Raw genomic sequence first — 10204 nt, 5'->3', positions numbered from 1 at the left:
ATTCAAAAGCCAAAGAGATTTATTACATGGAAAATTTACTAATTTACTAAACTTTCCCATGAAAGAGGTATTTTGTCTGTCCTCTTTTTTTTTTTTTTTTAATCATAACTCCTCTTGTTAGTTCTCCTCGTAAGTCTCATACAGTATTGAGGGAGGCTTTGGAAATTGCATTTATATATAAATATGACTTATTAATATTATTTGGTGGGCTGAAACGAGGAATAAAAAGGATGGGGAAATGCTAGCCAACTCATTATCTAGGAGATTTGTGTGTCTGGAATTTGAATCTGTTTTGCACATATTGACCAAAAGCATTAAATCATCTGTTCCATCATGTTAAGTGGTGACAAGTTAACTGGAAGTAGAAGCTGAAAAGAGTTGCACTGATACAATCTGTGAACTAGTCAGGTGCTGTGCATTCCCAGCAAGTGGTTTTCMTTGCTGCAGTTCTGTCACTGCACCTTCAGTTCTTAAGTAACCGCAGCAGAGCTCGAGGAAATAATTAGACTGATGCCAAATGCTCTCACTATCTGGCCATTGTTTAAAACACTACAATGGCAGTTGCAATTTTGGCTTCTATTTTTTTGTCACAACACTGAGCTCCCTGTCAGTATTCATCACTGCATCTTAAAGTTACATCCTCAAATGAACATTTTTATCTGGACTGGTAATAAAGCCATCTCTTAGATTCTGATGCTGTTCATTAAGAAAATAACCAGAGCTGTTGAAATTTGTTTTGAAATAAAAATCTTTCATGTAAAAGTAGTAATTTTGGCAATTCTTATGGCTTTTTTTTTTTGCTCAGTTAAAGATCAGGATGGAATGCTCTGTTGCTAGCTAGATATAGCATTTTGTCCAGGTGTTTGTAATACTAATCTAGTATTGTTSTCTACTACAAACATGGAGGGAAATTTATCTTTTATTCTTCATGTACTACAAGAGATAACTGAGCACACACTGATGATACTAAGTTATTGTGTTTGGCAAAGATGAAGGGCAACTACAAATAATTGCTGAAAGACCTCACAATACAGAGTGACTGGATGATAAGAAGGGAGGTGAAATTCCATGTATATAAATGTAATACGATGCACATAGAAAGGAAACAACCCTAACTTTGCATGAACAGTGACAGATATGAACTAGTTGCTGTCACTCAGGAACCAGATATTGGAGCTACAGTAGATAGTTCTGTGCAAATGTCAGCTCAACGCTCAGTGGTGGCAAAAAAGGAAACTAAATATTAGAAATTAGTAGAAAAGGACAGAGAATGACACAGGAGACCTCATGTTGCTACTGTGTAAGGCTTATTGCCATGTAAAGGCATAGCATGCCCAAACCTGAAATGCTGTTCGCAGTTCTGGAGACTGAGAAGTTAAAAAATTGAGATTCATAAAATCATAAGAGGTCTGGAGAAGGCAAATAAGGAATGACTAGTGACTGCATCTTAGAATATGACAAGTGATAGCAGTTGGGAACCTGCACAAAACAGGAGAAAGGGCTGCTTTTAAAAAGCCGCTTCAGCTGCAGCATTCCTCACCCTAGGGTGCTGGGGATGCTCCGAGTCTAAGTGATTGCATAAATTAATGCCAGACAGGTCTATAAAGGGCTGTATACACATAACAAGATCCTCTGCTACTGGGTGTCTGTGAGCCATAAAGCACTGGAGGCTAGCTGTATGTTTGCCTTGCTATAACCTCCTGTAAGCATTTGATATTGGTGAGTGCCAGAGAGGACACCTAGGCTAGGTGGGCTGTTCCCCTAATCGCTGCTCATGTATACTGAGGAGCCCGAGTGCTCTGAGTGGAGGGGCTCTATCTGAATAGTTGGGGAGAGGATGGATGGATTTCAGGCATAGTACTGAGAAAGCACTTTAGTGTTTTGTTGCCACAGTGAAAGGTGACATATTTTTGTCTTTTCACTTTCTCCATTCTTCTTGCTTTTTTGTACTGTATCACTTTTCCTCACCTACTGGCTTTTAATCTCTTTCATTTCTTTTTTTCTTTGTCCCAAGTAATCCTCTAGCTCTATACACAGAACAGAAGTGAGCATCCATATCAGTGAAACTATTCTGTAAAAAGTTTTCAGCTTTCCTCCTTTGCTCTTGATTTTCTCCTGTGGAGCTGAGTTTAGCTTACAGTCCCTGATCTTCTAGCTATTGGTCCGTGCCAGGAGATGCAGTAGGAGGAAATTGGTGTAAAGAGTTACGATTCTTGTTTAAGGTTGTCCTCTGTTGTTATTACCTCACTGAAGAGCATGCAGTCTGTCATATGCTTGTTCACCTAGTATTGAGAGATGTGTTTGCAAAGCGGTCCCATGGCAACTGCACAGCCGGAGCTATTGGTGCATCATTAGCGGCTGACACCTTGATGGGATCTTGGAGGAATCAGCCTATGCTTGGGCTATGCTAGCATTAATTAACATTTAGAGGGATGAAAGTTTTTTTGTTTTGATCCAGGCATTGGCACAAGGCTCTTGGATTTTTCCAGGATGGAGCTTTTCTAATAGGGTCACCTTGAATGGAACTAACACAAACAAATGGGGTGCTGATGGATTTTCAAAAGTGGAGTACTGCTTCTTTTTAAGTGGGTGGAATTAAAGCTGGCCTGTGGCAAGCTCTGTTGAAAATCCTACATTTAATACTTGTTATGCTCTCATTAATYCTTTTTAGAAAGTTTTTTAAGTGATATATTGACATAGCACAACATTTTTTCCCCTTCTCTATTCTGAAATAATCAAAAGGACATAGGTAAAAGATGTGGAATGTTTTTGAAATGAGACAGGAGACATTAATTTGGCCTCCACTCCTCTGTTTTGGCATTGAGAGAGTAATTTGTTGGCAAGTTAAAACATTCCCTTTTAGCTTTTGATGACCCAAACTAGTTTGAGCCTACAAGCCATCAGTCTTTCTTCATTTACCTTTCCTTCCTTGAGGCCATTGCTATTGATTCTATAACAAGCAGGGTCTGGTATCATCAAACCCAGCTGTACACATACTGCGTGATTGCTGTGACATAACAAATTACATTTTCCACAGGATTTAGTCAAATGTGTTTTCATTTATAATCTTACTGAAAAAAAAATAATCAGTAGGACTTGTTCATTCCTCCAGCACTTTAATTTCAGTTACAGTGCAGGGAGTTGTAAGAAAAAGGAGAAAATAAATACCAAGAAGAGACATGTGTTAGTCAGGAAATTCAATTCTGAGAAACTGAATGCAGCCTTAATGACATTTTAATTAGATATAGTTAGACACTCCATTCGTAAGTCCTGGGTCTTGAAGGACTCTCTCTATATCTCCATTATATCTGAGCACCTATGGCTTTTTTCCATCACACTTGAAGAGATTTTTTTTATCAGCCTTCCCAGAAAAATCGCAGTGCATATCTTTCTATCAAACGGAAGGACTGTTATCAATTTTTTTAATGTAACAGTAACACCCAATGGTAGATCCAAACTAAACCAGAGTCCTGTTGTGCTAGCCACTGAGAAAATGCACAAAGAGATATAAGCGCTGAGACTGTTATTTCCTAAGGTATGTTATTTATGGATGAAAACACAGTGTTAGTACTAATTGGTATTGTTATGCTCTTAAACAGATCAAAAGGACCTGTACTCTTGATGTTGCCTAGTTATAAAACACAGGCTATATGTTAGTTATGTGTATTTTTGGATGAGTGATCTGCATATTACAACTGAAAGGACAGTTATCATCTAAAATGAGAAAATTCTGCTTTCATGATCTCTACTAACAAATTCAAAGAGTGTTTTGCCACCCTCTAAGTCTTTCCTCACTGACTTCTCCAATCACAGTCATTACGCATAATACCCTTTTTAGTGTTGTGCAAGGAAATGTAAGCACTTCATTTGCTTAAAGGGCTTTCGATCATGTCAACCTAGAAATGATATAACCTGGTCTTGCTTCCAGTAAAGTCAGACAAATCTTTGCCAAGGATTTGCTGTTGACCAAAAATGCAAAATCTTTACAGATGCCCTTATTGTATCCAGTAAGGAAGGAAGATCCTGGGGAATTAGCCGAGCCAGTGGCTTTTTCTGGCAACCTGCTACAAAGCAAGGCCAGATCTTCTCTAGCGTAGCTCTGTGCCTGCTGGCCCTGGGAATAGTAACCATTAAACTTTGAATAGAAGTATGTTAATCTCATCATTTTATCAACAGAGGGCATGGGAAAAGCAGCAAGAATGTGTTGGTGTGAGGGATGGAGGAGTATAGGCTGTGCAGCCAAGAGGTGAGACTGTTACAGGAGAAAGTGTATGAGAAGCCAGAGGACCTGAGGGTATGGCTATTGAGATGTCAGATGCAGCCTAGGGAAAGCAGGCTTCAGTAGTTCATCTCAAGGAGCTGCTTGCTTCCATGTGCACTTGTTCTGAYGTTGCATTGGCTTCCGGTTCATGGAGAAATCACTACCTAAAACCCTCCTATAAATCACTGCGAATGCATATGTACGTATGTAATTCTTTTTCATTAGATGGTTTATCATGCTGCAACCAGAAGTTGCCAATTATCCGTAAAGCCCAGTGGGCTACTTGTTGTTCTCCTATCTGGATGTATTTTGGAACCCACATGTTGTTGCTTTCTTTGTGCTACATTTCTCCATTTGCAAAGCACTCAGAATGCTTTGGGAAGATTTTTCTTCAGAAAATCCTTGACTTCAGAATCAGTTCCCATCTCTTTGTCCAAGCTGTTGTGTCTCTGAGACATGAGACATAACTTGTCTATTTTTGAGAAAATTCAAGAATGTTGCCACACATGAGGGATTTGGACTGCAGTTGGATGAAGATGTTATTCTTTAGCGTCCTTATTTTGTTGAGGTAATACAAGACTTCCCCCCCCMCACACACACACACTTGTTGAGAATCCTGTTTTTAATGCTCTCTTTTTGGTACTAGAAGGAATTGATTATTAGAATAAAGATGGCATTAGCCTTGTAGCTCCTACATATTACTTTCTCTGCTTCACTGTTGTCTTCTTAATTAGAGTCTCTTTCCACAGTTGCCAAAATCTATGCAAATCTGACATTTTTATGCAAATTATTTCATTAGCTAGTTTGTCTTGCTACAACTACTTCTAAAACTTCAGCCTTTAAAAGCCTTTGTGAAGCAGGGTTGGTGATTCAGCAGTCATAATGAACAGACTCTTGCTCTGTTTATACAGCACCATCAGTGCATACGCCAACCCACGCAAAAGCTCTCCGCTTCTGCTCTGAACTGAGGATGTCCATGCAAGAGGAGAAGTACTTCAAGGCATGTGGATATTACAGTCTTGGTGGTCTTTAGGTATCTGCTGGTAGCATTTAAAGCGTGACAATGGGTTTACAAGGCCAACATTGCTTTCAGCTTCTTTACTCTAACCTGGTATCTTTTATGAACCTCAAAGTCCCGTTAGGTAGAAAAAAAACTCAGTGGATCTGGGCTAACTACAAAGCAACAGTGGCTCTTATTCTTTGACAGGACCTCTGGACATCCCTCCCACTAGTATGTCTTTTAGAATAAGGCTTGTTTTCTGAAAGTTTAGGTTTGGAAAAATCACATTCTGGCTTCCTGGAGCTTGCTCAGGCTGGGCATTGCTTTCTTCAGCAAAATCTCTTACATGTTTTCATATGTCCAGCCAAAATGATACATAATGAACCCAGAATATTTTTAATGGAGCAGCTTTTATTGACCAAAATACTAAGAAAATCAGTAAAAACATTTTTAAATACAGTATCTGTGATTAAAATTATTTCAATTGCAACTGTTTCAGACTATGGAAAACAATAAGAGGGATACATATTTAACAAAAAAATTTAACTTACCCCAAATAGCTGACATTAGATGGATGCAAAGTCAAACACTCAAATGCTACATAATACTAGAATTAGGGTTACCCAGTGCATTTTTAGTGTACCTTCTGTTAATGCTACTGCTTCCTACTTTTTCTCCTCAGGGAGCATCAGCTTCTTTTAACCTGAGAACTGACCAAGTTGCATTGCAAGCTGATTTATGCAGTCTGAATGAAAGAACAGCCTACAGTAGAAAAAGAGCTGCATGCTTTCAAATGGACCGCCCACGATAAGCAGGCGTGATTGACTTTGCTAGCAGAGCTCACACCTGCTTGCAAAGTGGTAGAAGCCCTCTGCTCTGAGCATCGCGTCAGCGCAGAGCACCATGTAAGGGCAAAAGGCATGACTGCAGTGGTTTAGCTCCACGCAGGGCTCCTGCGGCAATGGTGCTCTGCAGCAGAGACCCCCCCCTCTGCTCGCGCTGCTGCGGAAAGGCAGGTGACCTCCAACCGCTGTCACCGTTTGTGTCAAACAGGGAAGAAAAAAAAAAAAGACACTTTTTTCTTTCCAGTTGTTAGGCGTTTTCTTTTTGTGATCCCAGACTAAAAAGCCCAGCTGCGAATAACACTGCCTAGCTTTTACATTACGAGTGATGGACCATTGACCAGAGTGGAGGAGCAACAGAAGAAAAGATGACTTGAAATGGACTTCTAACTTTCCTTGCTGCTGCTAAATGATTTGATCTGATAAGGAACGTATGGCAGCAAAAAAAAAAAAAAAAAAAAGTCGATTATGATATGTCCTGTATATTTTAAAGCTCCTGCGTGTTTTGCTTCCCATGTAAACCCTCTTGACAAGTACTTCTAGCTTCCTGTCTTCACTGTGTTATAGAGTGAAATGGCAGCATGTGAGTGAGAGCTTGGTCACATAAACATGTTATAAACCATTTTCTCTCAYTGAAGTCAGGCAGTGAGACTTCTTGTAGGACCAGCTTTCTTCTGTTTAGTCTTTTTAGTTTATTTCAATTTAATTTACATGTATTTTTAATGGATTAAAAATGTGCTATATTTATTTAATATTTATTTAATGCTATTTAATATTTATTTAAAATAAAAATGGCCACACAGCAGCTTGTTCTGATTTAGCTAAATCCCTTTTTTTAAAGCCACCTAAGGGCTGGGCCTGCTTGGGGAATGTACTCTGAAATCCTTGGGCACAGACAACCCCCCTGTCTCTTCCCATGCTGTATTCCTAACCACTTGGCACTCGCTGGTTGTTCGGTGTGCCTTCCTGGGGGAAATTGGATTTATGGCTCCTAATCCTACATCAAAGTGCCATGGCCCTTTTTAGCTAAGTATGAGGACTATGCAACTGGTCCGGATTTGTTCTCGAAATTGCGATGTTCCAGCTCTATGCAGGCAAGTCTTACGCCAGGTATCGCCTCTACCCATGCAGCCATAAAAAGGCCAGCATAAAAGCCTGAAGTCTATATAAGCCCTACACTATGTGTTTTAGACTGTTTTACAGTAATACGGTTATACACGTGCCTTTTACCCAAATAGCACTTGTGCTGCTGGGCGATCTGGTAACACAAGGATCCAGTATTGATTACGGAAGTGCAGACAGAGGGCAACAGCCGACATTGCTGATTCACGCCCCACCTTCTTTTGAGGAGAGGTCTTGGGGCTAGCAAGCAATAAATTGAAGTTAAATTAAAGTAGTCTATAAGGGAGAGTTGTGCGCAGCTAAAGGCAGCAGAATGTAATGTCATCCAGCATGGAGGAAAAGGCATGCTAATATTTTTATTATTTATGAAATTAAAAAATCCAGAACCTAGGTTCAAATGTAATAAGGCCACACCTTAGGTTTATAACTTTTCCTAATTTCAGGCCAATATTCTGACCTATTTAAGAGACCAGAATTATTGATGTTGCCTATTAATTCTATTCCTCAAACTTTAGGACTGGATTTCTTCAAGGTAGTCCTTGTTCTCACCCCCTCTTGCTCTTCATTTGGACGGTGGCAGTTCAAGGAAGCGTCTGAAATGAAAGAAAGAAAAATACACACACAAAAATTGTTTGATTGAAGATATTCATTCTAAAATATTGTGGGTTTTTTTTCCCCTAGAGGAGTTATGAAGGTGAATCAGGAAATGGATGGCTTTTTCAGGTCACATGGATCAGTACCCCAGAATTCATCATTTTCACCAAATAACTGATCATCATCTTTTAGGGACTTGAAATTAGATGGTCCTTACTTAATGTTTATTTAACAACTGCCTTATCCGTCAGAGACTTTAATGAAAAGAAAGAGGCAATTAGCCCAATAAGCTCACAGAACATGTTTATAAATACAAGTGCACATTTATTTATATCATGTAGTTGTGTTGAAAACATCACCTTAAACGTTCATAAAATTATACCATTGTGTTTACAAAGAGCCTTAAACATACAAACACCATGAGAAATACTGCTTTATTCTCTCTTTTGATCACAAACAGTAAATAAAAGAACCCTTCAGGAGAACATCTAGCTCTCAAAAGTCAAGTAATTTAGAAACTCATCTTGCTGTTCCTAATCCCTAGATATTACAGATGCTAGTCAGTGTAACCTTTAGCTACAGCACTACAGCACATAATGTGAGACAATAATTTGACAAAAAAAAAAAAAAAAGGAGAGAGTTTGTACCTATGACATTTATTTCCGTGTGATATAAAGCAAGTATTGCAATGGTTTCTTTTGCCCATTAGAACTGTATTCAGTCTGAACTTGTCTTTTATTTGCTCCTGGGGTACATGCTATGCAATCTTGCATGTCTTGCTTTTTAACAGTATATGTGCCTACTGGAACTTGCTGTACAGGGCCAATTTTAATCCTCTGGATCATCTGCATTCCCAGGATGGAGAAGGCATCCATATTTTTCCATATAACAACATCAGAAGTCCCTGACATAAATATAGCAGATTCATGATGACCCAGCCTTCGAAGATGACTTTGCTCAATGCAGGTAGGAATACTGAGGAGTTGCACAACTCTGACCCGGCAGGCCAAACATTTTCCTAAATCTCAATAGGAAAGAAGGAAGAAACAGTGATGGCAACCTGGTGAATAGGTCTCTAGCTTTTTTTAGTGCAAAGGGCCATAAGCACTCTGTGTCTCTCTGTCCCTCTCAGCGAAGTCAAATAAATAAGGTGGATTCAAGATGCTAGAATGCACAAACTTGGTGTTTTTTTAGAATTGGTTAAAAAAAGGGAGCTTGTTTACATGCCCTGTGCTCCTGCTGGTCTGCCCTGAAAAGTTTCTAGTCACCAGGAGGTTTCTCCTGAGCAGGTGATGATGAGGTCAAAAAAAAAATTAACTCTGGGATTCAAAGTTTCTTGCATATGTCTCTGCTGAATTCAACAAAAACAACTGATGTTTTCAATGGAGTGAAAAAAGCAAAATGCAACAGCAAACAAGCCTTTGAACTCTGTTATTGTGAAGCAAGCTAGCCCTTTTCTCTATGATGGAGGCACAGCTCAAAGCTCAGTTTTACTGAACCTAACTCCTTTTCTTCCTCCTTTTTTTTTTTTTTAAACCTAACTTGAACTTTGGACTTTTACTATCTGATATTGTTTATTAAACTGAAAAAAGGCAGACATACTGCCCAAGGTGCTCTTCATGGGTAATCTGAAGCCAGGCCTTCATTTACCCCATGGCTTTCCTGCCTAAACAGATGGAAATCCACCCCCTTCCCTGCTTTATATCCTGCCACTGTGGGGAGGAGTTGGAACCTGGCTTCCCACAAAGCTGGCCAAAAGCCAGGAGTGCAGCCTTTGCTCTTCCAACTGCACCACCTCACAGCTTCCTCACGCTGCCACCCCCGAGCCCGCTGGACTCTGGTTTGTTGGAGGGAGGGATCAAACAGTGAAGAATTTAATGATAGAAAAACAGAGCGCACAGGAGGAGGAGGAGGAGGATCTATACTGGAAGAAGGCTGGAATTGGGATTGGAGTTGGGACTAGGTCCTGCAAGGGTATTTTTCTTCTTTACATCAGATAGTAGAGCTTCCCCGGCTTCTTTCCCTCCCCCCAGCATAATACTCCTAGATCACGTTAGGATATTCTTATTTATCTCTGTTGTAGTCGCACATGGAGGCTTAGCCTGGGATCGAGACACCACTCTGCAAGGTAGTTGTAGAGACTCAACCCAAAAATCAGTAAAAGTTATAACCATAACACGCCTGGGGATCGCTTTGCTTAAAATTGCATGTCCAACTTCTTCAACTCATCTGACTTAACTCTGCATTTGGACACAGGGTTTAAACAGTCTTACTTTGTGTAGCTTTATTTCAAACACAGTTACTCTAATGAACAGTTTCATGGATCTTTTTAGTTCTTTTCTATCAAGCTTCTCAAAACAAAGTAAAACGAAAAATAATTAATCA

The 10204-nt window shown here is 39.6% G+C and overlaps 1 non-coding gene across 1 annotated transcript; it reads right to left on the bottom strand.

Annotated features, from left to right (window-relative positions):
- Positions 1 to 7918: 7918 nt before the first annotated feature.
- LOC112961593 lies at positions 7919 to 7987 on the bottom strand. Its single transcript, XR_003252065.1, has one exon. It is a non-coding gene; the product is annotated as a small nucleolar RNA SNORD123 (small nucleolar RNA).
- Positions 7988 to 10204: the final 2217 nt, after the last annotated feature.

This window comes from Apteryx rowi, unplaced genomic scaffold (assembly GCF_003343035.1).
Source record: "Apteryx rowi isolate R43461 unplaced genomic scaffold, aptRow1 scaffold_1344, whole genome shotgun sequence".
In the NCBI taxonomy this organism is placed as follows: Eukaryota; Metazoa; Chordata; class Aves; order Apterygiformes; family Apterygidae; genus Apteryx; species Apteryx rowi.
The sequence above is the reverse complement of the archived record's forward strand: the minus strand, read 5'-3'. Positions and strand labels throughout refer to the sequence as shown.